The sequence below is a fragment of the Conger conger genome, chromosome 8 (genome assembly GCF_963514075.1).
Source record: "Conger conger chromosome 8, fConCon1.1, whole genome shotgun sequence".
NCBI lineage: Eukaryota > Metazoa > Chordata > Actinopteri > Anguilliformes > Congridae > Conger > Conger conger.
The window spans coordinates 19,753,588-19,777,351 of NC_083767.1; positions in this window are offsets into that span (position 1 = coordinate 19,753,588).

The window sequence follows — 23,764 nt, forward strand, 5'->3', positions numbered from 1 at the left end:
TATCTGCACGTACATGCATTTTGCCCATTTTATATTTTATTAAAACAACCTTGGATCTGATAAAGGCGATATATAAAATAAACATATTATTATTACTGGCACCTCCATATCAACAAACTGTTTGGAAGGGTGGCACAAAGACAACCCTTACTGAGCAGAATAGACCAAGCATTTTGAATTTGCCAAACTTCATTGGAATTATGACTGAAAGAGAGTGCTGTGATCAATTGTGACCAAAATTGAATTTCCTGGCCATACACACAGAGAAGCACCTCATACCAACGGTCAAATATGGAGGTAGATTATTGATTAAGAGATGTTTTGCTGCCAGTGGTGATATTATTTAATGGCACAGTGAATTCAACAAAGTGCCAGGATGTTTTGGCAGAGAATCTGGTTGTCTCTACTAGGAAGCTGCTAGGAAGGTAGATTGCCCAGCAGGACTATGACACATCAAAATCCACACGGATATCTTAAAGTAAAACAACATCCATGTTCTGCAATAGCCATCACAGTCTCTACTTAAACACCATGAACACAAACCCAAGGATATCAATAATTCTGAAAAGTCCAGCACGTGTAATAATGTGTGTCAACTATTATTTTTTAGTTTACAGTATTTTTGCATATTTATCAAGGGTGCCAATAATTCTATATGTATTGTGTTTTTTTTTTTAGAATTGCATACTTAAAAATAGCATTGCAGAACATGGCAATGATTCATTTTTTAGTCTATCTATCTATTCATTTTTTAAACCTATACCATATCATGTTACCCCTTTGCTCAAAATTTGATTTGTATGCCAGTCTCATCACCATGATCTTTCAGTCAATTCTGAAGAGCACAGACAAGCACTTGTTCAACTGCTCTGAAATGTGCTGCTACAGGCGGCCATTCCTTTAGCAATGCAGCTCAATCTCAATTCTCAAGTCTTACTGTTCATCATGACTATGATATTATATTACATTTTAAGTGTTTCTGCCCTCCCTCATTAATTTTGTGATGAAGTCTGGGGTCCATATGAAATTGTATGGAATATACACTCAATGAGCACTTTAGTAGGTATTTATTAGACTTCTTTTTTAGACTTCTACTGCTGTAGCCTATCCACTTAGAGTTATGATGTGTTATGTGTTCAGCGATGCTCTTCTGCATACCACTGTTGTAATGTGTGGTTATTTGTGTTACTTTCACCTTCCTGTCAGCTTTGAACAAACTGGCCATTCTCCTCTGATGTCTCTCATTAACAAGGCATTTCTGTCTGCAGAACTGCTGCTCACTGTTTTTTTTGGGGGGGGGTTTCTTTTTGTTGCACTATTGTTTCCGAACTCTAGAGATTCTCAAACCACCCTGTCTGCCACCAACAATCATTCCATGGTCAAAGTGATTTAGATTTTTTTTTCCACATTCTGATGGTTGATGTGAACATTAACCGAAGCTCCTGACCGTATCTACATGATTGTATGCATTGCACTACTGCCGCACAATTTGCTGATGAGATAATCTCATGAATAAGTAGGTGTAATAAAGTAAAAATGTTCCTAATAAAGTGCTCGTAGTGTACAGTGCACTCAATATTTGGAGAGTGGTACAATTTCGGCTCTGTACTCCAGCACATTGTATTTTAAATGTGTCAATCAAAATATGGTATTTGGAGGGTATTTACATCCATATCAGGTGATCCGTTTAGGAATTACAAACCTTTTTTATACATAGTCTCTCCATTTTACGGGACTAAAAGTTGGCTTCTCAGTTGTTTCTGTATACGTAAGAAATAGTATCTCGTCTTGATCCTAGGCTTTTGGTTGCCTTTGGAGTCTTTGCCATTTGTAAACAAATTAGGAAATTTAGTTAGAATTTTCTATTCCAGACATGAGTAACATCCATCAATTATGTTTTACATAATTGGCATCACATATACAGTATCGTTAGTTGTAGGTTAGTTGGGAGTACAGTCCTGTGTGACATATGGACTGGCTTGTATAAACTGCTGTTTTTATAAACAGAAGCACATGATCTTGGCAAGGAAGGCCATGAGCAGAATTAATAATCAGGTGATTCACTTTGTAATTATGTAATCAGCAACAAATTAAGGAAAATAATCATAAGCATTATAATAAGATAAGAAAGAAAAAGAAAAAACACACCAAAGAAACAAACCTAACCAAAGTTTGATGACTTATTGTGTGGCATGATAATGTGGTTTGCCGGAGTTTGCATGAGATTACTTACATTGGCCAGGTGGCAAATGTGAGTACTCTATTTCAAAGCATAACAAGAAACCTTTGAAGTGCATGTCATTGAAGCTGTGTGCTCATTTTGTTTTTGTTGTTTAATTGCCTACCATTAAACCTTTTCTTTAAATATCTTGGTTTCTGTGAAAGCTATGTCAATTTATACATGGTAGCACAGTAGCTAACCTACAATGTGACTAGAATGTTAACCATGTGTTTTACGCACAGATTTACTAACCGTTACAAGAACTACACAAGAGTCAGAGGTCACAATTTCCCAGTTGAAAATGACAACATCCAAGTATTCCGGGGCACGATACAAATACACAACCTCTTCAACTTTCCATATTCTGCACTGACACCATAAAAGAAATATACCAGTAACATTAACTTGTTAACTGAGGCAATGGGTCGGAACACCAGCAAACAGATATGTTAGGGATAATCAAATACATGGTCGATGTAACAAGCAAAGGGTCGATAACACACAGGCAGTCCAAACAAAAGGAGAATCCAAAACCAAAAACCGAATAACCAAACAGTCCAAAAACGATGGGTCAAATCGGAACAAACAGGTAAATCCAGAGACGGAGGTCTAAAACAAAACAGGTCAAAACAGAAGTCAATCAGAAAATAATGCTAGAGAGTATTGTCGGGACACATAATAATATGGCAACAAAAGACGGAAACAAAGCAGTTTAAATACATGTAACTAATTAGAATTCAAACTAGACAAAGGTGGGAATAATGACAGTAGAAAGAAGGGAAGTACATATAAGGAGTGGGAAGGCGGAGACACAAAATGAGACACAGATTAAACAAATGAATGAAAGAAAATGAAACAACCAGGAAACAGACTACGGTGTGCACTATACACAGAAACAATGGGTCTCATTCATGAAACGTGAGCTGAACGAATTTGGGTGTAAAATGCGAGTAGAAGGAAATTTACGGGTTTTTGGCATTCATCAATATTTTAGTAGCTCCGATCTTTTCGTAGCTACTAACAAAACCTACACCTGCTGCTGACTACGCGTAGTGCTTGTGTAAATTCAAGAATGCACATAAATAATGCTTGTCACTATTGGAAATTTACGTTTTTATTCATATTGCGCTCTGTTATGTAAACAATATGCAGATGCCTTTGAAACACGTGATATGAACATGACAATTAAAATAATACTAATAATAATACATTTTGTTAAATTAGTTGGCAATTAGCAGGTTTAAGATCCAGATTAGGTTCATGATTGTGAATTATCTATGAAAATCAACTCAATAGATTACACATTCTTTGTGATGCATTTGCTTACATAAACCGGAAAAACTTTCATTCCGTTAATGTGCAACTGATCTGTGAGGCACACGTTGCTACTCAGGCCGTTGTGGAGCGCACAAACGGGGTCTTGAAGGCAAGATGGATCTGCCTGGACAATAAAGGTGGTACCCTTCTTTATGCACCCGTGAAGGTGTGCAAAATAATATTAGCCTGCTGTGTCCTGCACAATGTGGCCATTAAACAGGGCCTTCCCCTGCCTGAAGTCCCCAATGCAGAGGAACGACTGCCTCCGGAACCAGCTCTTGGGCCTTGAAATGCGGCTGCTATACAGACACGCCAGCGACTTGTAGAGCAATTTTAAGGTAAGTGTTGCTAAGACTGAATAAGCTGTGCACATTTTAGGCTGACAAGCTTTGCAAAAAGTTAGTTTCATTTGTATTTTGTTTTATATTTATATACAACATACTGTTTCAGTAGGCTACCTCAGTTCATTTTCAGGTCATGCTCTTTAAAATGTATACAAATAGGCTATATTTAATTATCAGAGTAAAAGAGAGTAGCTTGATTATCTTGTAGTAAATAAGTGTTTTCCCAGGATAAACACAGACATCATGAGACGGGTGCGTGGGGGTTGGACCCAAAATGCACGACTCAGAAACAATAATGGAATAAAGTCCCGTCAGGGCTTTATTTGGGACGAATCCCAGGAGTGTAGTCACAACAAGCAAAGTCCATACACGTAGATCCAGCCAAACAAACGATAAACAAACAAAAAGCATGGTGCCGAGGGAAGAGGCAAACTCGTAGTCGGTAAACGTGCAGGGAGGTCCGGTAGCAGGAGAGCTGTCAGCGGGGCAGATGTACAGGCGGACGGCAGGCAGAGTCGTAGTCGAGGGCGATGTGGAAGTCGAAACCATAAAACAATCAGCGAGGCAAAAGTACAAAGACGGTAGGCGAGGACGTGGTCAAAAAACAAAACGATGGTAAACGAAACAGAAATCAATAAACAATAGTCGGTAAACAGGCTTGGATCTTAACGTGAATCAATCAGAAATAATGCTCAAGAGTTGCGTAGTAAGACTAGAGGCAGACAATTTCGCAGTGAACAGTAGTGCGACTGGGATATAAATGCAGGTGTAGACAGGTGTAGACAATTAGTTAGAGCGTAGCAAGGAAATGGAAAACAGGTGCGATGGATGACAAGTTTAACAAGGTGATTAGTAATCGTTAGTAATAAACCTATCCTGCCCTAGCATTAGTAAATTAGTAAATGACATGCACGAGAAACGTAAGGTAACATGAACACATGATTAGTTTGTTAGTTTCTACCCAATCCTGATCTAGCGTTAGTAGTTTTAGTAAATAGACAAATGGAAACAATTAGGGAGTGAATGACAGAAAGAGAGAGAGAGAAAAGGCGGAACGCAAGGTTTGCGGAAAGACATGTAAAAGTGTATGTTTAAACAGTAGCCAGTCTACGTAACAATAAACATAAATCAAAACATAACACAAAACGAAACTAAGACGATAACCATTCAACATAACAAGGTAATATAATCGTAACGAAACATAACTGGACATGACGAGAAAATAAATCGTAACAAGAAATAAACTAAACAACATGACGAACCTAGACTAACATAATACATGATAAGACAATACAAGACTAAGACAAAATGAATAAACATAAAACATGGCGAGACAGACCTGAAACGTGACACATCACACAATACTGACAACATAACACTTTATTGTTGAGGACGCAAAAGTGCCTTGCAGATTTCCTTCAAGCTGGTGTTAATTTCTTGGAGGGACGTGTTGATTTGGTTGACTGCTGTAAGTAGACTTTCTTGATTCCTCAGGACCTCATCCGTAAGGACAGCCGGATCACCTCTTCGGCCTCGGTACCTGGGTGCAGCAGGAGCAGCAGCGGCGGCAGCAGGTGGTGGAGCCACATCATGGGAGGAGCACTCGCCAGCTAGAAATATGACACAACGTTTGTTTTTTTTTGTTTAATGTGTGGCTCTTTTTTCATTTGAAAGAAACATTAAATAAATCTTATTTGAAAAATGTTTAATTTACGTTGGCTGCAGACTGACTTATTTTTACATTACATTACGTGGCATTTAGCAGACGCTCTTATCCAGAGCGACGTACAACAAAGTGCAAATCAAACACAAGAACACGTGCAAAAGTGGACCTGAGGGGACAGTACAGTTCCGAGTCCTAGTGTAAACATACAGAAATTCAGAACCCTTGAAGAGTTGTTTGGAGCTGTACAGTATAAAAAAGAGCTTTAGGCTATTAAGATTCAAATAATTTGAAGACGATGCATACAAAACTGCAGTGGGCTATACGTTATCCGTATCCTTTCTTGAAATGAATGTTAAATAGCTCTACATTCCGACACTGATATCCATTACGCACCATATCGCACAATATAACATGACTGGTTTCCCGTTTCCACTTCATTCAATCCGAAGAGAAACCCCCACAAATGTTCTGTTTGTTTGGTGGGACTGTACGACCTAGGTTAAACTACACTAACCACTAAGCTATCAGTGTTGGTTTTCAGAATGTATTATGATACAACAATTATCACCTTACCATCTGGGTTTGATGTTGTTTCCAGTGGAGGCATGTCGGTGTCTCCGTCAGGTATAATTCCTAACAGAGAGGTCTCCCCAATAATGCCAGCGATGCGCTCGTCAGCAGGTGATATTTGTGCCTGTGAGCCTCCTCCTCCTGTGGCTGATGCATGTTTTTTTTGTGCGCTTATGCGTTTCTTTGCCTCCAGTTTCATGTCAAACCATTTACGTTTAACCTCGGATATGGTTCTATTGTCTACAGAGGCAACATTAACAGCATCTGTCACCTCCTTCCAGGCCTTGGCTTTGCCTGTCCCTGTCACAACACCACTACTGATAGAAGAAAATGAAATATTTTTTACCCAATAAAATATATTTCACCCAAGATAATTTCGATCTCCGCTTCGGAAAAGGATTTTTATATATATTTTTTTCTCTCTCTTTCCTTGTTTGTGCCATGACTGACAGGTCGACTGGATGCGTCTACACCTCCTTATATGGCAATCATTGTCTATTCATGGGCGGGGATTTATACTAATTGCTGAATACCGGGAGCGCGCTTCCACTTTACGATGGATTGGCATTCATGATCATACACATGTGTTTACGATCAGATCTGGGTTTCCTGCGGCGTTCATGAATCCGGAGTAGGTTTTTAGTAGCGTGGACGTTTATGTGCAAATCTGCACATAGACTTACTAACGTTTCATGAATGAGACCCAATATACGGAAACGTTAACAACTTAGACAGTTTTCACATGTATTTTTCATGTTTTCACAAACTTTCAGAGATCATTTGCCATAACAAGCTATTTGATAGCATTGGTGACATGTTTTTTCATCAATTTGGTCCATTCACAGAACAGATGTTTACTAGCCAATAGGTTGGTCCCTGTATCATTTGTTCATTTGTTTAATTTCCGTTCCCTGGTAAAAAAAAAAACACTGGCCTTTTTTTTTTTTTTTTTTTTCAACGAGAACAGAAAAGATGGAAATACTACTAATACACATACAGTACACATTTAATGAAAAGCTTAATATATATATATATATATATATATATATATATATATATATATATATATATATATATATATATATATATATATATATATATATATATATACATATATATATATATATATATATATATATATATATATACATATATATAGGCGGCACGGATGGTGCAGTGGGTAGCACTGCTGCCTCACAGCAAGGAGGTCCTGGGTTCGAATCGCCGTTGGCCAGGGCCTCTCTGTGCGGAGTTTGCATGTTCTCCCCGTGTCTGCGTGGGTTTCCTCCGGGTACTCCGGTTTCCTCCCACAGTCCAAAGACATGCAGGTTAGGCTGATTAGTCTAAATTGCCCATAGGTATGAGTGTGTGAGTGAATGGTGTGTGTGCCCTGTGATGGACTGGCGACCTGTCCAGGGTGTATTCCTGCCTTTCGCCCAATGTATGCTGGGATAGGCTCCAGCCCCCCTGCGACCCTGTTCAGGATAAGCGGGTTAAGATAATGGATGGATGGATGGATGGATGGATATATATATATATATATATATATATATATATATATATATATATATATATACATACACGTGTGTGTTATTGTTTCAACTTAAAAAATTAAATGTCTGGGCTGCCTTAACATTGTAAGTTAAGTGAACTTGAGAAGACAAGTGTACACTGATTCCAAGTCAACAGTTCACTTAACTTAGAATTTTAAGGCAGCCTAGACACAATTTTCTTTTTAAAGTGAAGCTTTTGGGGCTGAATAACTATATTATGCTCCACCAACCCCAAACTTAGCATATGGTAATAATGCCATCCCCATATAGTATCTTAAACAAATTTCTAAACTCTGAAGCATATTGTGATAATAAACAATAGTAGTTTCCTTGCTGTTTTGCCCATCAGATCAAATTAACCGGAAACAGGAGTGAAATTATTTCTAGAAACAATGCAAAATCCACACAGCTCCTACTAATAGCCGGTCCCCAGATAATCACAATTATTAAATTGTGTTATAATGTACTTAAACTCATGTTCAGAGTTATCTCTTAGGACCATAGGGTGTATGCATTGCTATGTAAAAATACAGTATCCCTGCATTAATGTTTGTGCGATTTGGGCAACTAGTTCTGTTTTGTCTCCATACAATTACAAGCACTGCATCTAGTATTGCAGTCTTATTTTTCTATCTCTTGAGAACAGATGAAAATTATGTGAATATAATGAGAATGTTGGAGTTTCACGAGTAATGGATATTTTAGATGTACTCTAAGGGACAACCATAAATGCAATCTCTCAAGTAATGCCACAGATCTATTTTACTTTCAACAAAAATATTCAATTGGTTGACGACAATTGGCTGAGAAACAATGTACATCTCCATTTATGAAAATGAATGCTTCAGAATTGGATTTAAGTCTGTGAACACTGAATATCACAAATTGATTATCAGAAGGTTCCATGTCATTAAATAGTTTTAAATGAGATTTTTAAAAGAGCTCCCTTCCACAACAGCAATAATTTTTTACAGTTATTTTCACTATGCATTTATTTATATATATATAAAAAATCATTTTTACATATTCATGAACACCGAAAGGTCAAGAATGGGCACTTTAATGTCTTTATTGGGTATGACTTCATTTATTATTAATAATACATTTCCATTTCATTCCTACATTTGCTACTCTCGTGTTGGGGTATACCAACCTGAAACTAAATCACCTGCTGTTTTATGAAAATAGTGCATCGTTAGATGTGCAAGGTCCAAGAAAAATAAATATCCCTACTTGCCCAAAATTCATACACTTAATGTGTAGTTTATTTTCCTTGTCCTTCATTTCCATTGTTTCCCCAAAACTGATAACCAATATCAGCATATTTCCACAAATGAACCGTCATGTATATTATAAGGCAAGAAGTAAAGTAGGGGAGACCAAGACACAAACAAACACGGGCTGGTAGAAACAGGGATTTTGTGTAGTCGCATTTGCGCAAGAATGATGGGTTTGTTTTCACTAATTGTAGCAATGCACTTCTCATGTGTGAGTGGTTGGACAATTTGAAAACATCATCAGAGTTATTAACTAATCTGTGTTTTACCACCATGAAAGCAATGTTATTTCACCAAAGTATTTTTAGAATAGCTGATGATATGTGACCGCCACATACTCCAAATATACATCATTTAAATCCCTGGTTATAAGATTGATTCGACACATGTCACAAGCAAGCAAAAACTGTGAGCCTTCCAGGAGTACAACTAAGGCAGCCAGGGCATGTTGGAACACTGTGTTCCAACATGCCCCCGCCTGTTATAAATGCATCAGCCACAATAACTTTTAATATATATTGTATATTCCACGTACACTATGCACGTATTCAGTGCGATTTAGCTCTCGTTCTTATCAATTTCTTCCCAGACATTAATTTCATATAAATGGTGACATATGTGGTTCACACAGAACATTATAATTAATTTCTACAAGACAATTTTGAGATGAAAAATAGAAATGTTGGATTCACAAAGCTTTTCCTCTTCTGTTTTCCAACATTTTGGACGCAGTTTAAACTTGCCCCATTACCGTAGCACATTGGAAGTTTCCCCACACTGATTTCAACTGAACTGTCATTGGCAGGAATATACTAGGACTGTACCAATGGTCTATAGTCATAGCAAAGATATGTATCTTCTTTCTGTATGAAAGATATTTGCACTAATGTGTGTATATATTTTTTAATTAGGCGAAAACCTAAAAGTCCCAGGTCTCCCCGATGTAAATTGTGTAACAGTAATAAGATCTGATAGTTAACATGAAATGTGGCATTTGATTAATTAAAGGGAAACTGCTCAAGACTCATAATCTGATTTGACTGTGTTTATCTATATCAACATAACAAGGAGTACAGAAGAGAGGGGAGGATGTGTTAGGAGGAGGTACTCTGCCTGAGGCAGAGGTACAGAGGAGCAGACATGATGCCTAATGTGGAGGAGGTAGCAGAGTGAATTACGCCTGAGGTAGAGAGGTGGGGTGGAAGGATTTGAAAAAGCATCGATGATGGACATCTACAATCAACATCTCTTTACCGGTATGTCACTCACAGGAGTATTCATTTGAACATGTGTTTCGTGTATTTTTAAACTGACAGCAAGTTAAGCTTTGCCATGAGGTATTAGAACTATGTTGTGAGGCAAACAAAGATCTACAGTAGTCAACCCAGGTACACAGCATGCATGCACAGTGGACAGTGGTACACTTTCTGTTCTTTTGACTCAAATTGGATTTGAAATTAAACAATTAATATGAGGTGACTGTCACATTTAATCTGTTTCTGGTTTATTCAGTTGCTTCTTTAGTGCAGGTAAAAGACAGCTTTCAGTGTCCGGTCTTGATTATTGGCTTTTGACTGCTATTGTGTTTTCAACATGAGGACAGTTGAGCCAATGGCAGTCAATGAAGCCATTATGTAAAATGAGAAATAAGACAAAAACAGTCAGAGGCATAGGCGAAACAATAGGCTTACCAATTGCTTGGAATGTCATTAAGAAGAAAGAGAGCACTGTGTGTGAGACTGACAATGTTCATGGTGCAGGCCTCCAATGGAGCTGAATCACTGGAAATGCTGAACAAACCTGATACCTGCCTAAGCTGCAACTGGTACAGAATAAAGCCACACCCCTTGTTCTCTACTGGACAATGAGAGTCACTGGCCAAGATAGATAGTATGTATGGAATGTATAGATTTTATATAGTTTAATTTGCGCAACAATGATGGGCTTGTATTATAGCAATTTAATCAGGAGTTATTCACAAATCTGTGTTTTAGCACCATTTTTTCACCAAAATGTTTTCTGATTAACTGATGATGTGTGAATGCCACAGACTGCAAATATACATCATTTAAATCACTGTCTTGTAAGTTATAATGATGTATAGTTGACAGGTCACTACCCTCTTATGAGTAAAATAGGCTACCCAACTGAGGCAGTTTGAATAGCATTTTTAATCAAGAAAAATGTAACTTGCAGAAGCAGTAGAACATACTATCACTTTCACAAAACTGCTAATGCCTTTTGTGGTAGAGTAGACAACATAATTTTAAGTATTAGATATTATGTTTTATAGGTAAACCCCTTAAGCCAGTGAGGGTTTTTTTGCATTCATTCCTTTTTTTCAGCCTGCAATTTTCAGTAACTATGGTAACAGGATATACTGTTTGAAAGTGTTAAAACTCATAGTTCTGTGTAACCTATTTTAACATGTCATTGCTTTAGCGACAACAGTTTTGTAACATGTGGGTGGTATAACAAGTGCAGGGTGACCTCACCTTCTCTGCATTTTGGAAATCCACATACTACAAGAAATAAGGTAATGTCAGTGTTCTTTTCATGACAAGTGTCCAGCGGACAAAATGCATAATAGTTTCTCATTCTAAAAATGTGCTAACTCGGAGAAACGTTGATCGAATGTCTATTGTTTACTAATAATTTCTCTGGAGGAATTATCATTGTTGTCCGTTTTGCCATTGTATACTTTGATAAAAGTACTTGTACAAAGGAATGCTTTTATCTACATTTTGTATTGGCTCTGTTTCAAATACTGACCAGTATTTGTAATTCAGTTGCAGAGAGAATGCCTTACTTCCATCTGTGTGTAAGAAAATGAAGTTTTAAAAAGAACCGACTATGGGCATGTTATTGAAGTGATGACTAAAAGGATTTTAGCTAATGACATTACGTTTGTTAGGTTTGCATAAAACAACACAGCATTGTTTAGCCTGCATAACAAAACTGTAGCATTTTCAATACACACACGGACTTCGGCAAAAACAGTTCGTGAGATTTTATGCCAAAAAAGGTTGATGTTCTACAACAAAAAAATTATTTTGCAATGCCTACATCTAAATAGAGGAGTTCCTTTGGAGAAGTTCCAAGGATTCCCTTGTCTGAGTGAATATTTCAGAGGAAGACAGTGAAAACACAGTTGAGAACACAATAGAGGGCATTTTCAGAGCATTTTCATTTAATTTTATATAGGTGAACATCTAAATACATTCTCAAAATATTTTAATATTATTCAGTATGCTTATAAATAAAGAGCCAGCCTGCTTTTGAATAATAAATAGCATGTGAAATTATGGAATGTGTTTGACTTGTTGATGGGGGTTGACAAAAAACTTCAATCAATGGACCTCAATTAATATGTTCGTATACAAAATGGCATTATTGTGATTATTGCACTTATTTTATATGACCTGTTGCTGTCTGAGGACAGCTGCAAGGAGAGGGAGTTTGGGACAGAAAGGTAGGGGAGGATAATGTCCTTTTTGGAAAACTGCCTAGACCAGTGGTTCTTAACCTGGGTTTGATCGAACCCCAGGGGTTCGTTGATACAGGCTCAGGGGTTCGGCAGGGGTCAAGACACACACAGACACTAGTCTCTAGACTAGTCTCTAGACTCTAGACTCAGTCTCAGGGGTCCTGCCGTCACACTGTCTCAACGAACCCCTGGGGTTCGATCAAACCCAGGTTAAGAACCACTGGCCTAGACATAGATTCGAAAAAACAATGCTGTTTTTTGTTGGTATTGTCCTCAAATTTGAAAGGGGATTTGTCCAGTGTTGTGACTTGGCTCCATTGTGTTTCTAAGCGCACAAACCACATCTGTATCCAGTCAAAAACTGAAAATCTTTTCAGTGACGAAAGAAACTTCTACTTCCACTGTGTCTGAGCTTCTGTAACTTTGTTTCAGTAATATATGGAGTAATTCAGACTGTTGCAAAACAAATGGTACAATGAAAAAAAGAATGCCTCACAAGGAAGACTTTCCTTCTGCAGCAGAATACTACGGATGCAGGACTCACTATGTTCCGAACAGAGCATTGGGAAGCGGCCGCTTCCACCAGAAGTTAATGTCCGTTCAATGGTAGTTTATTTCCAGAGGAATCTGGTTTATGATTATGGTCGCTTATTGTCTATCCCAGACACTAAAACACTTTAACTGATGTGAATTGGACCAATAATTATAGAGGTACAAATAACTACTACAAATAACTACACAACTGCCCCGTGTTCGGAAGACCATGTCAGCTCACAATGTTCTTAACAGTATCTGAAGCACAACTACAGTTATGCCGGAACATATGATACATTTTTATCTGGTTAATTAAAAGGTGATACCATCTGTATAAAACAATGTGTGTATGTGCCTGAACAATTTTACAAGGAACACTTTTGGCTGAGCCGTCTGAGCCCCACCCCACTGTCATGGGGAGCACCATTACATTGTCACTGTAAGCTGAAACAAATCGCGTACGTGACTCATACCAAGTTTTTATGAAAAAGAAATTTGACTTTACATACACAAAAATCAAAGCTGATATGGAAGTTATTTGTGAGCTAACCATTGTGAGACTAACACAGTGAGTCTATGTTAGGCTATTAAGCAGGCAACTTTACCGTTTGAAATTAGGCAGCACTGTGGTGATGTAACGAACAAGGATTCCATACAGCCCTGCAGTTAAAAAAAAAGCTTACACATTACACAGTAAACAAACAAGTGTTTATATAAAACTAAAGTTGATTAGTTAGGCTACCCATCTTCTTCTATCAAAATTGATTTTAAAATGTGCTTTTTGGCTATGCACCTGTGCAGAGGAGACTGAGCAATGAGATGGAGGATTCAAACTACTCCCCCCTCCGGGAAGGTATGTGCCACAACTGGAAGAAATGAACACAGTATGCCTCCCTGCACTAAGAACAAGAACCTCAGTTGAATGTATCACTTGTGTCCCCTCTTATGGTTCTTCAGACGAAATGAGCAATATGGGTAAAGAATTCTCGAACACAAACAATAACACTGTTGCCAAGAATGAATTACACGGTACATTTAGACGTATTCTATTTCTGAATCTGGGAATTATACGCAGCATAAAGTGTAACTATAACAGGGCACTATCGTGCAAGTCATGTGTGGAATGGTAGGGTAATGATGGTTTCATCTAATCAGGTGTCAGATTTCAGCGACTCTACTGGAACCTGATGAAAGCCAAAGTGAAGCAACCAGAACGCATCAGCAGAATTTATGGAGCCACAGTGCCTTGGAAATGGAGATCTGAGCACTTGGAGACCTTCCAAGGGTGACGTGACAGCCGAAACATGCGATTGCCGTCTTCCTCGGGTCGCACAACACAATAGGTGGCAGCAGTGTGAGCGCCAGAGCGTTTAATCCCCCCCACCCCCCCAATAAGCACTACCGTGGCCCTGACAGAACTGACGGAGCAATCACTAGAGAAGACATCACAAAGCTTTTTGTGGCATCTCTTGTTTTGTTCTGAGCAGGCAGTGATATTGTGTTAAATGTTAGAAGAGGCATACTTTCCCTTGAACTCACACCATAGCAGAGATGCAGACAGCCGGTTAGAAACCTGCTGGATCAACGTAACCATCACAACGCTCAACCAAGAAAGCATTTCTGTCTCCGTGCCAGGATTGTTACCTGACAGTGTGGCACCAAACGCTGGGAAAGACTGCGGTTCAGCTTTGGGAAAACAGCATCATAGACCTGTTGATCCATCATCATCTGTGGAGCCATCTTGCCAATAGTATCTCCTCCAGCACATAAAGCCCAACCTGGTCACAGCTGTGCTGACTCAGAATCCAAACACCCCCACTGCAGTACACTGTCCACTGATCAACCACTTTGAATGTTTGCAGTTGAAATAACTGTAGTAACTTTGTGCAAGTATGAGTGAGAATTCCTTGGTTATAGTCTGTTAATAACTTCCCATTTGGCAGAATTGTGTTGTGCTGAGCATTGAAAGAATTTCTGTAACAAAAACCTCATTCAGAGCACAATTTATTGAATCTTGGACTGTCTGGGTAAATTGTTGTCGAACAATCTAACTTCATTGTGAACTTAGTGCTGTGCCTGTGCTGTAATCTTCACAGTAGGTTGTGAAAATAAAAATCTGTGAAGAATTTTTTTCATTCGTCTCAGATGGATAAGCAACATTTTGGCTGGCGTGATGGTAAGCTGGTCAGGTCTGATTGCTAAAGTTCTCACTGGCACAATAGGATTTGACATCAGACTATGGGATGTACCATACGCAGAAACACAGTGTAACAGCATGATGAGCCATTCAACAGCATCTGCGTAGCATTTCCTTCAAGCAGTTGCATGAAAGTGACCTTTTTTGATAGCCCTCGGGGGATATTCTGGAATACCCGAACAGATAAGTGTTGATTGAATGGGTGAAAACCATTCTTCCATGGAAAGACTTCTTGCAAATTCAGGAAACCTAAAACCCAGAGCAGTGTGATATTGGGTGGTATACTGTGCAGTACGTGAGAGTCATTCACTTCCCGAAGATGCTGTGCAGGAATGTTCTCATCTCCTGCTCTCTGGCCATCCTACTGGTAAAAGCTGACAGTGATACAGAACCCATGACAGGTCAGCATGTTCCTACAGAGAGCACAAATGCAGTTTCTTCAGAAAGGTCCATTGTGACTTCACCTTGTCAGGGAGCAGCAGAAGAGAGCACTAAATCCAGCATTGAAGACCAGGATGAGGATGAGAATCTCAACTCAGAAGAAGGAAAGCGGTAAACGAAGCATCAGATCCCTGGACATGATGAAACAGCTGTTGGGCCCTTGAGCAAGGCCCTTAACCCTGCATTGCTCCAGGGGAGGATTGTCTCCTGCTCATTCTAATCAACTGTACGTCGCTCTGGATAAGAGCATCTGCCAAGTGCCAATAATGTAATGTAAAAGAAAATGCACCAATCACTCCAATACCTTATTGGTGATCAAATTTTATGTGATGGGATTACCAGATGGAAATGTTGATACACACGTGTCACACTCCCTGTAAGATACAGTACAGTACACAGTAATCTATGAATTGTTAGCTTTTGACGCTGGCATTGACAAAACTGCATAATGAAATCAACATTTCAACATTTTATTAATTCATGTATTTGTTAACGAACAAATGTATAGGAGTATTGAGCCCATTGTTTATTATGAAAGGACAGTAACAGAAACACATAAACTATATAGACATTCATTTTTATTAACGATAAAGTAGGCCCTAAAATATTAAGGATATTTTAAAACCCACATAGATATTTATTCAGCAGGTTTAACATCAAGGACAACTCCTACTACCCAGTCCGCCTGGCTTTATGGCCGTTATGGCCCATCCACACCAAGAACGATAACTATAACAATAACTTTAAATATTGTTGGGATCATGTTCAGAGCGATTTCTTCCATGAAACACTGAAAGTCAATTAAAACCCAAATTTACAGGTCGTCACATGCAAAATGGCAGGTGACATAGCAGAGAGGCTATTTAAAGAAAGTTATTTTTCAGCAGTGTGGATGCTCACATCGTTTTTTGAGCACTAAGCTTCACAAATTTGACATATTTTAAAACATATACTAAAACAAAGTTCTAGTCTTCACTGACAGGCTGCAACATTAAAATACAATTGGCAAGTATTTTTTGTTTTCACCACAGTACCTTACCAGAGGGAAACTCATTCATGTTTTAAATTCAGCCATTGAAGTATCTGCTACATTTTATTTCAAGTATTATCATTCTTAGATGCTTCATTAGGTGCATCTGTCCATCCCTGTTTAAACATGCCAGGAAAAATATGCTGAACATGGACCTGTTCTATGGAGCCATTAGAAACTGGAAAAGGACTACCCCTCAGCTTTTTTCTTGAGGTGGATAGGTCAGAACACCCATACTAGGCCATTTTCTTACAGCTCCTGCACTCAATTACTTTTAGATCAAAGTTGACCGTTCTACTCATGGTCCTCCACTTCCACCCTTACATCTCTCCACAACAGCCCTTTTTTATAATCACGCAGCCAAAATGTGCAGGAAGCACAGCGAAAACAGTACTTTTCGCCAAAATGCTCATCAGTCCAGTGCCCACAGATGGACTTGTTTATCTGACCTCTGACTGACTGCCTAAACTCTGGCCCTCAAATAATAAATCCCCAGCTGCTTATGAGGTGTATCTTCCACTAACAAAGGGGAGGGGAAGAGGAAACTGCGGGGTATCCATCTGACTTTCCGCACTTGATAGTCCGAGCAAAGTCTTTTCAACCTGACCTTGAATGTCACCCCATTACAGTACAAAAGGATTGCTACATTTCCAGAAAAAAAAATGCGGTTATAATCAATATTGAAGTGCAGCAAAGGTAGCAGAGGAAAAAACTAACAGTTTTCGAGTCCCATGCTGCAGTTTGTGTTACGGCATTATTGCAGTTGTTTTGAATGCACACAGACAATGTATTGACACTTCCTTGATTTGATCTTGACATGATCACCTTGGCCCAGTATTTCAAAACCTTTTTGGATAGGATTTCAGAAATCGGGTAGGATTAAGTCTCAAAATTGGGTATTTCAAAACTAGAAGCTGTGATCCTGATCCTAAAAATTGGGATAAGGATTTTGTAATCCAATCATACCTAGAATCTAGATCAAATGCTGGTTTTGGGTATTTCAAAATTCTAAGGTGGGGATTAGGATAGGTTTGATACTGAAAATCAGGATAATCTTGATCCCACTGAAAGGGTGGGTTCAGGATGGATGGGTTGATGTAGGGACATGTTCAGCACATGGCGCATCTTTAATAAATTTGTTATCCAGTGATTGCACATTAATTAATACAAACCCTTCCAAAACTATATCCATTCTAAGTAAAATATCTTCTAGAAGAACCCATAACACTAAAAGTGATCTAAAGAAAGCCTTTTTCATGAAACTGATTTTGGCCAATGTATGTATTGTGTACTAAAGCAGATGAATAGATGAAGGACTAATATGCAAACTGATTTAAGCATTTTCCAACATGTTTGGAAAAATGTTTGTCTTAATGTTGGATTTTTTTGACCAAAAGATAGAGACAGATCCAAATACTGTGAATCTAGAAAATTTGAAATACTGGGCCCTGAACATGAAAATGCAAGTGAATGTGTATGAAACATAATGACGCTTTCTATTTTGTAATTACTATGTGCAAGGTTCGTCAACATCATTCCCAGATTATTGTTTTTTTAAAGCACATTGCGGAATAAACCAATTTTTGCCTGGCCTTTTTATTTTCTTATTGATGTTTCTCTACCTTTGAAATGTTTTTGGTCTAGTTTAAGATCTATTATGAATTTGATTCTCTGGATCAAGGGCAGCATGGAGTGGGTAGCACTGTCGCCTCATAGCAAGGAGGTCCTGGGTTTGAATCCCAGTCGGCCAGGGCCTCTCTGTGTGGAGTTTGCATGTTCTCCCCGTGTTCGCGTGGGTTTCCTCCAGGTACTCTGGTTTCCTCCCACAGTCCAAAGACATGCAGGTTAGGCTGATTGGAGAGTCTAAATTGCCCGTGGGTATGAGTGTGTGAGTGAATGGTGTGTGTGCCCTGTGATGGACTGGCGACCTGTCCAGGGTGTATTCCTGCATTTCGCCCAATGTATGCAGGGATAGGCTCCAGCCCCCCTGCAACCCTGTTCAGGATAAGCGGGTTATGATAATGGATGGATGGATGGATTATCTGGATCATTTCCATTGGTAAATGAGGGTATGTAGTTTTAAGAGAGGGAATCATGGTCCGTGTGTGTATGTGTGGCCACTGGGTGAGTGAGTGCAGTTTTTAGTTGTTGTGTGGCGTTTTTAAAGAGAGCATGGTCACAGATAAAAGCTAGTCATACAAGGGAGTTCATATAATTTTCCTCGGTGCAATAAAGGAAGCAAATGCCTAAGCACTCTTCAAACCCAGACAAACACACTCTGGCCGTGCGATTTAAGGGATTAAACAGGATTCCTATGTGAACGTCATTAAATGTGCAGTTTCATTAACAAAGCCTACGGTTAAAAGAAAGAACAATGTTTAAAATGTATCATTATTATTGTCAAATTTTCACCCATTTTTAAAAAAATTCTATTTTTAGTGTTTTTTTAAATGCTGTATAAAATTCAATTTGTCAATAAAAAATAAACTCTGAAAATGAAGAGCCTGAACTATGTGAATGTAATTACAATGTATATTATAATTGCAGCAAAATGCTTGTTTTGACGCTTATAAAGTTACATGTCATCTATTTATTTCCTTTAAGCTGTTACTTTCACTCACTCTATAACACTGCATGTACATGCTTTCAAGCTACTGACAATGAAACGTTTTCTCATTTTAAATGTCATATTGTTATTTATTTATTCATTCATGTTTAATTTAGGCAGAGGAAGAAACTTTGCCAGACAACCCACTTTGATTTCTGGTTTGTGCAATATGCAAGCTTATACATGAGCAACAGCAGAAAATGTATTATGAAGTTTTGTAATTTTTGACACCATCTGTTAGCAGTTCACCCTTTTCTGCCTGATGCATTTAAAGTTTACACTCTTTTGCTGATGTCACTGTGGTAATTAAAACAAAACAACAAACAAATCGATAAATGAATAAGAACGTGTTAAACACAATTTAATGAACTGTAAGTAACTAAACACTTTCCTAGTGGTGAAATTCCTTATGTTCTCAGATAACTTGAGATGTTATTTTCGAGATTTACTACATGCTAGCTACACTGACAGTATTTCACAGAGAACAGTTGAAAAGGCTTTTCATTGTAATTCTCATTGAATTGCTTAAAATGATTACAGTATGTGTGTTTTGGGACCACCACAAACATATAGTTTAAGATCCATATTTATTGTGATGTGGTTCTTTTATTCTCCACAGTGGGATGAAGGGATCTCTGCGTATCTCTATCTTGGGATTTTAATGCATCTTCAAGGAAAATAATTTCATTATTGTGTCTTGGTGAGTGATGACTGTAACATTTAAGTATTGTGGCATATTAAGACAAGCACTTTGATGACTGCTTTGGTCTGCCAATATCTGACAAGGGTACTGAAGTCACAGAGTGATTTCATGGAAATGCAATGTGTGAATCCTGCCTCGAGCTTACAATAAGGAAACCCTGTGGAAATTAATGGGGGAAAAAATAAAGAAAAAACTTCCTCCATTGGTGGTGGGGGAGGGGGGGGGGACTGAGCTTGCCCTGGCTCCCTGGCCATTTGAACCTTTCTGTTCATTTCTGACTACGCTCCATTTTATTTTATCTTTTGACCAAAGAACTGAGGGATAGTATCTGTCTTCCTTTTGCTCACGTCAAATCTGAGTGCAACTCTAATATTTCAATTATAAACAAATGAATGGTGAAAATAAATGTCATCCAGGTGCATGGCAATACAGTGGAAATTGACACAGGATCCATTGATTGAGCTGGAGCACAGACAAATACAGGAGACATACATTAGCTTCTTGATAGTCGCCAGTCCACCAGCTCACAACACGACAAGTGCTAGACGGAAAGCACAGGCCTGTGCCTCAAACATTTCCAATATTTACTTACGTCTTTATTTATTTATTTATTTATTTATTTATTTATTTATTTATAAGAGCAACTGGAGTTCTTTTTTCTCATACTGACAGTCATTCAGCTGAAAAGCTTCAGGGTGTGTGCACGATAATGATAGTTGTGCCAGATGCACTCGTCCTCATTAACAGAGGAACTGAGGGATGCCGCGACAGTGGGGACGTGTAGTGTGAGACACGTTTTTTTAACGAGGTGTCTGTGGTCTTGTTCACATGCTACACCTCGGGTTTTTGATAGGTTAAAGTGTCACAGAGTTTTGAACTGAGCTCCAAGGCACTGTTGGCATATTATACATTCATGGGGATTTGCATCTGACTTTGTTTTCATTTTAAATGGAAGTTTAACCCTTTTTGCCCCCCCAGAGGGAAAATTCCACCTATTTTGTATTAGTCCGATAAAAGTGTCAATATCTCAAAAAGATTTACTGCACACATGATTGAAGACTTAAATTAAAGAAGAGGTTTGTACTATTTGAAGAAATACAGAAATACAGAAGTACAGAAATTTGAGACTGAACAAATGTATACAGTGTACACAAAAGTTACACTAAAATACAAACAAATTACAAAACTTGCATCTTGATTGCCTCATTTGTAATGTGTCAGTTTACCGGTTTGTTAGCAAAAACCTCATCTGCCTACAGTCCATTGTGCACATAAATCCACATGCTCACAGAAGGCCCCCTGTACACCAAAACCATTCCAAAACCATTTAGGCGATATACAAACACAGCGCACATCAAACACAGTTCAGATGAACAAGTGACTGATCATCATTAACCTTAATTAGTAACCATCAGGTTAATAAACATGGAATCATTTGATGGTCTGGACTCTCAAAATCAAATCAATACGTTGGTGACCTGCACCCTAAACATAGAATAATGTGTTATTATCTTCATCTTGCATTGTATTCCTTATGAAAAAACCACATGGGAACACCCATTACATTATATTAATGGCATTTGGCAGACGCACTTATCCAGAGCAACGTACAGAGTATATGTAAACACCCAACACCCAAAATGTAAAGAGTATGAAAATGTGAACACCCAATAAGTGAACTACACTCAGTGTGCACTTTATCAGGTATTTATCACTTTATTAGGTATTTAGGACTCATTGGTCTTCTGCTGCTGTTTATCCACTTAGAGATTTGACATGTTTGGTGTTCAGAGATGGTCTTCTGCATACCACTGTTGTAATGTGTGGTTATTTGCGTTACTGTCACCTTCCTGTCTGCTTTGACCAGTCTGGCCCTTCTCCTCTGACCTCTCTCATAACAACGCATTTCTGCCCGTAGAACTGCTGCTCACTGGATATTTTTTGTTTTTCACCATTCTCTGCAAACTGTTGTACATGAAAATCCCAGGAGATTAGCAGTTTCTGAGATACTCAAACCTTTTCTGGCAGCAACAATCATTCCACAGTCAAAGTTACTAAGATCACATTTCATCCTCATTCAGACATTTGGAATGAAAAACAGCTGAACCTCTTGACCTGGTCTGCATGCTTTTATGCATTTAGTTGCTGCTACATGATTGCCTGATTAAATATTTGCTTCAAAAAGCTGGTGTACAGGTCTACCTAATAAATTGCTCACTAAGTGTATGTACTAAGTAATCCCATTAACAAGGTAAAAAGGTATTTCAAGTTTTCAAGATTTGTTTTCACGTGAAAACTGTAGTTTACATTTTAAAAAGCCAGCGACGTGAAAATGTGCAGATCCAAATGACTCAATGTGACCAATTTTCTTTTCATGCATTTCAAAAAGAAAATCGCATGTGAAAATTCCAGTTGACATGGGACAATTTATTTTCAATTTTTTTTTATGCAGATGTGAAATTGTGATTTTGTGATTTTTCATAAGGGATGTCTGTCTGTATGCATGGCAAAATGTTTTGTCCGCAGTTTTGTCATGATTGTTCCTTTGGGAGACATATTTCACACTGTACTCTTGTTGGAGCTGCTTTCCAGATGGGGTATGGACAGTAATTTCACACTACACTGACCTTCTAATATTGTGTCGATCACACAGGGGGCACAGCATGGAACCTCGGTCTTGTTTTGCGTGCAGAAAGAAAGAAACATAAATGACTGGCAGTTTCTCCCTTGGACTCCTTTCAGTGACTGTGTTAACAGATAAGCACATGCCTAATTAGTGTCAGTTTGGCTTATTTCAAGAATGTGCTAAGCTTCATGACACCATTTCAAAAAACTAAAAAAAAGAAAAGAAAAAAAAGAGTTACGGTACCAGGGCCACATTTGTGAAATCTTAATCGGTCAGACCGACCCAATTATTCTTGTAAATGAAATACATATAAATTAAACTGTGTGATTATCGGTTTAAGTGGTCGCATAATGAGATCTGATTATGAGACCGGTAATTGTTATAGCTGTGAGGTGCTGCATCTTGTAGAACAAGATGGAGTTTCAATGCTTTCTTATGTCACTGCTACAGCTCAACTTACCTGACAATTAGAATTAATTACATTTATATTTTAGGTTGAAGAAAAATTGAGTTTTTTTATTGTCACTGATCCTCCTTTCTGATTGAACCAAAATGGTGATGGGTGTTTTACATGGTAAAGTTAAGGTATTAGCTGTGCTGGAGTCTGACCTCTCTGCTATCCCTAATATATCACTCAGCAGGGGTGACCAGCTGTTCCCTTGAGGCCTCTCAAGGCTCTGATAAATGACCTTGAGAAGGCTCCCTCTTCTGCGGTTCAACATCGCCTGATTTACTTCACTCCTTGAGTAAAATTATAAATCATAAATCTTCCCATATCTTGAACATGCAAATACTTGTGTTATTTCATACAGACTTTGCTCATTTTTTATCAAGGGTGGCAAGATTTTTGGAGGAGACTTTATATATGTTTGTCAGTAATGTCTTATAATTTCCTTGAATGTCAAGTACCCTACAGGGATAAAATACTTGAAATGAGCATGAGTTCAGTCCTTCAGTTTGGAGTTTGGAAGAGACAGGTGTAAGGAAAATGGGGTCACTGTACACTGTGCATGGACACGGATCATTCCATTCTGGCTAAACCAAAAAAAGAAAAGGAAAAGTGGAGGTTGTTTCTTCACATAAAATCACATGGGGCTTCCAGGACCTACTGAGTAGAAATAATTCATGTAATTTATGCTTTTTTTTGTAATGTGTGGCTATGACCTGGTAAAGGTCTTTCTATGCGAATA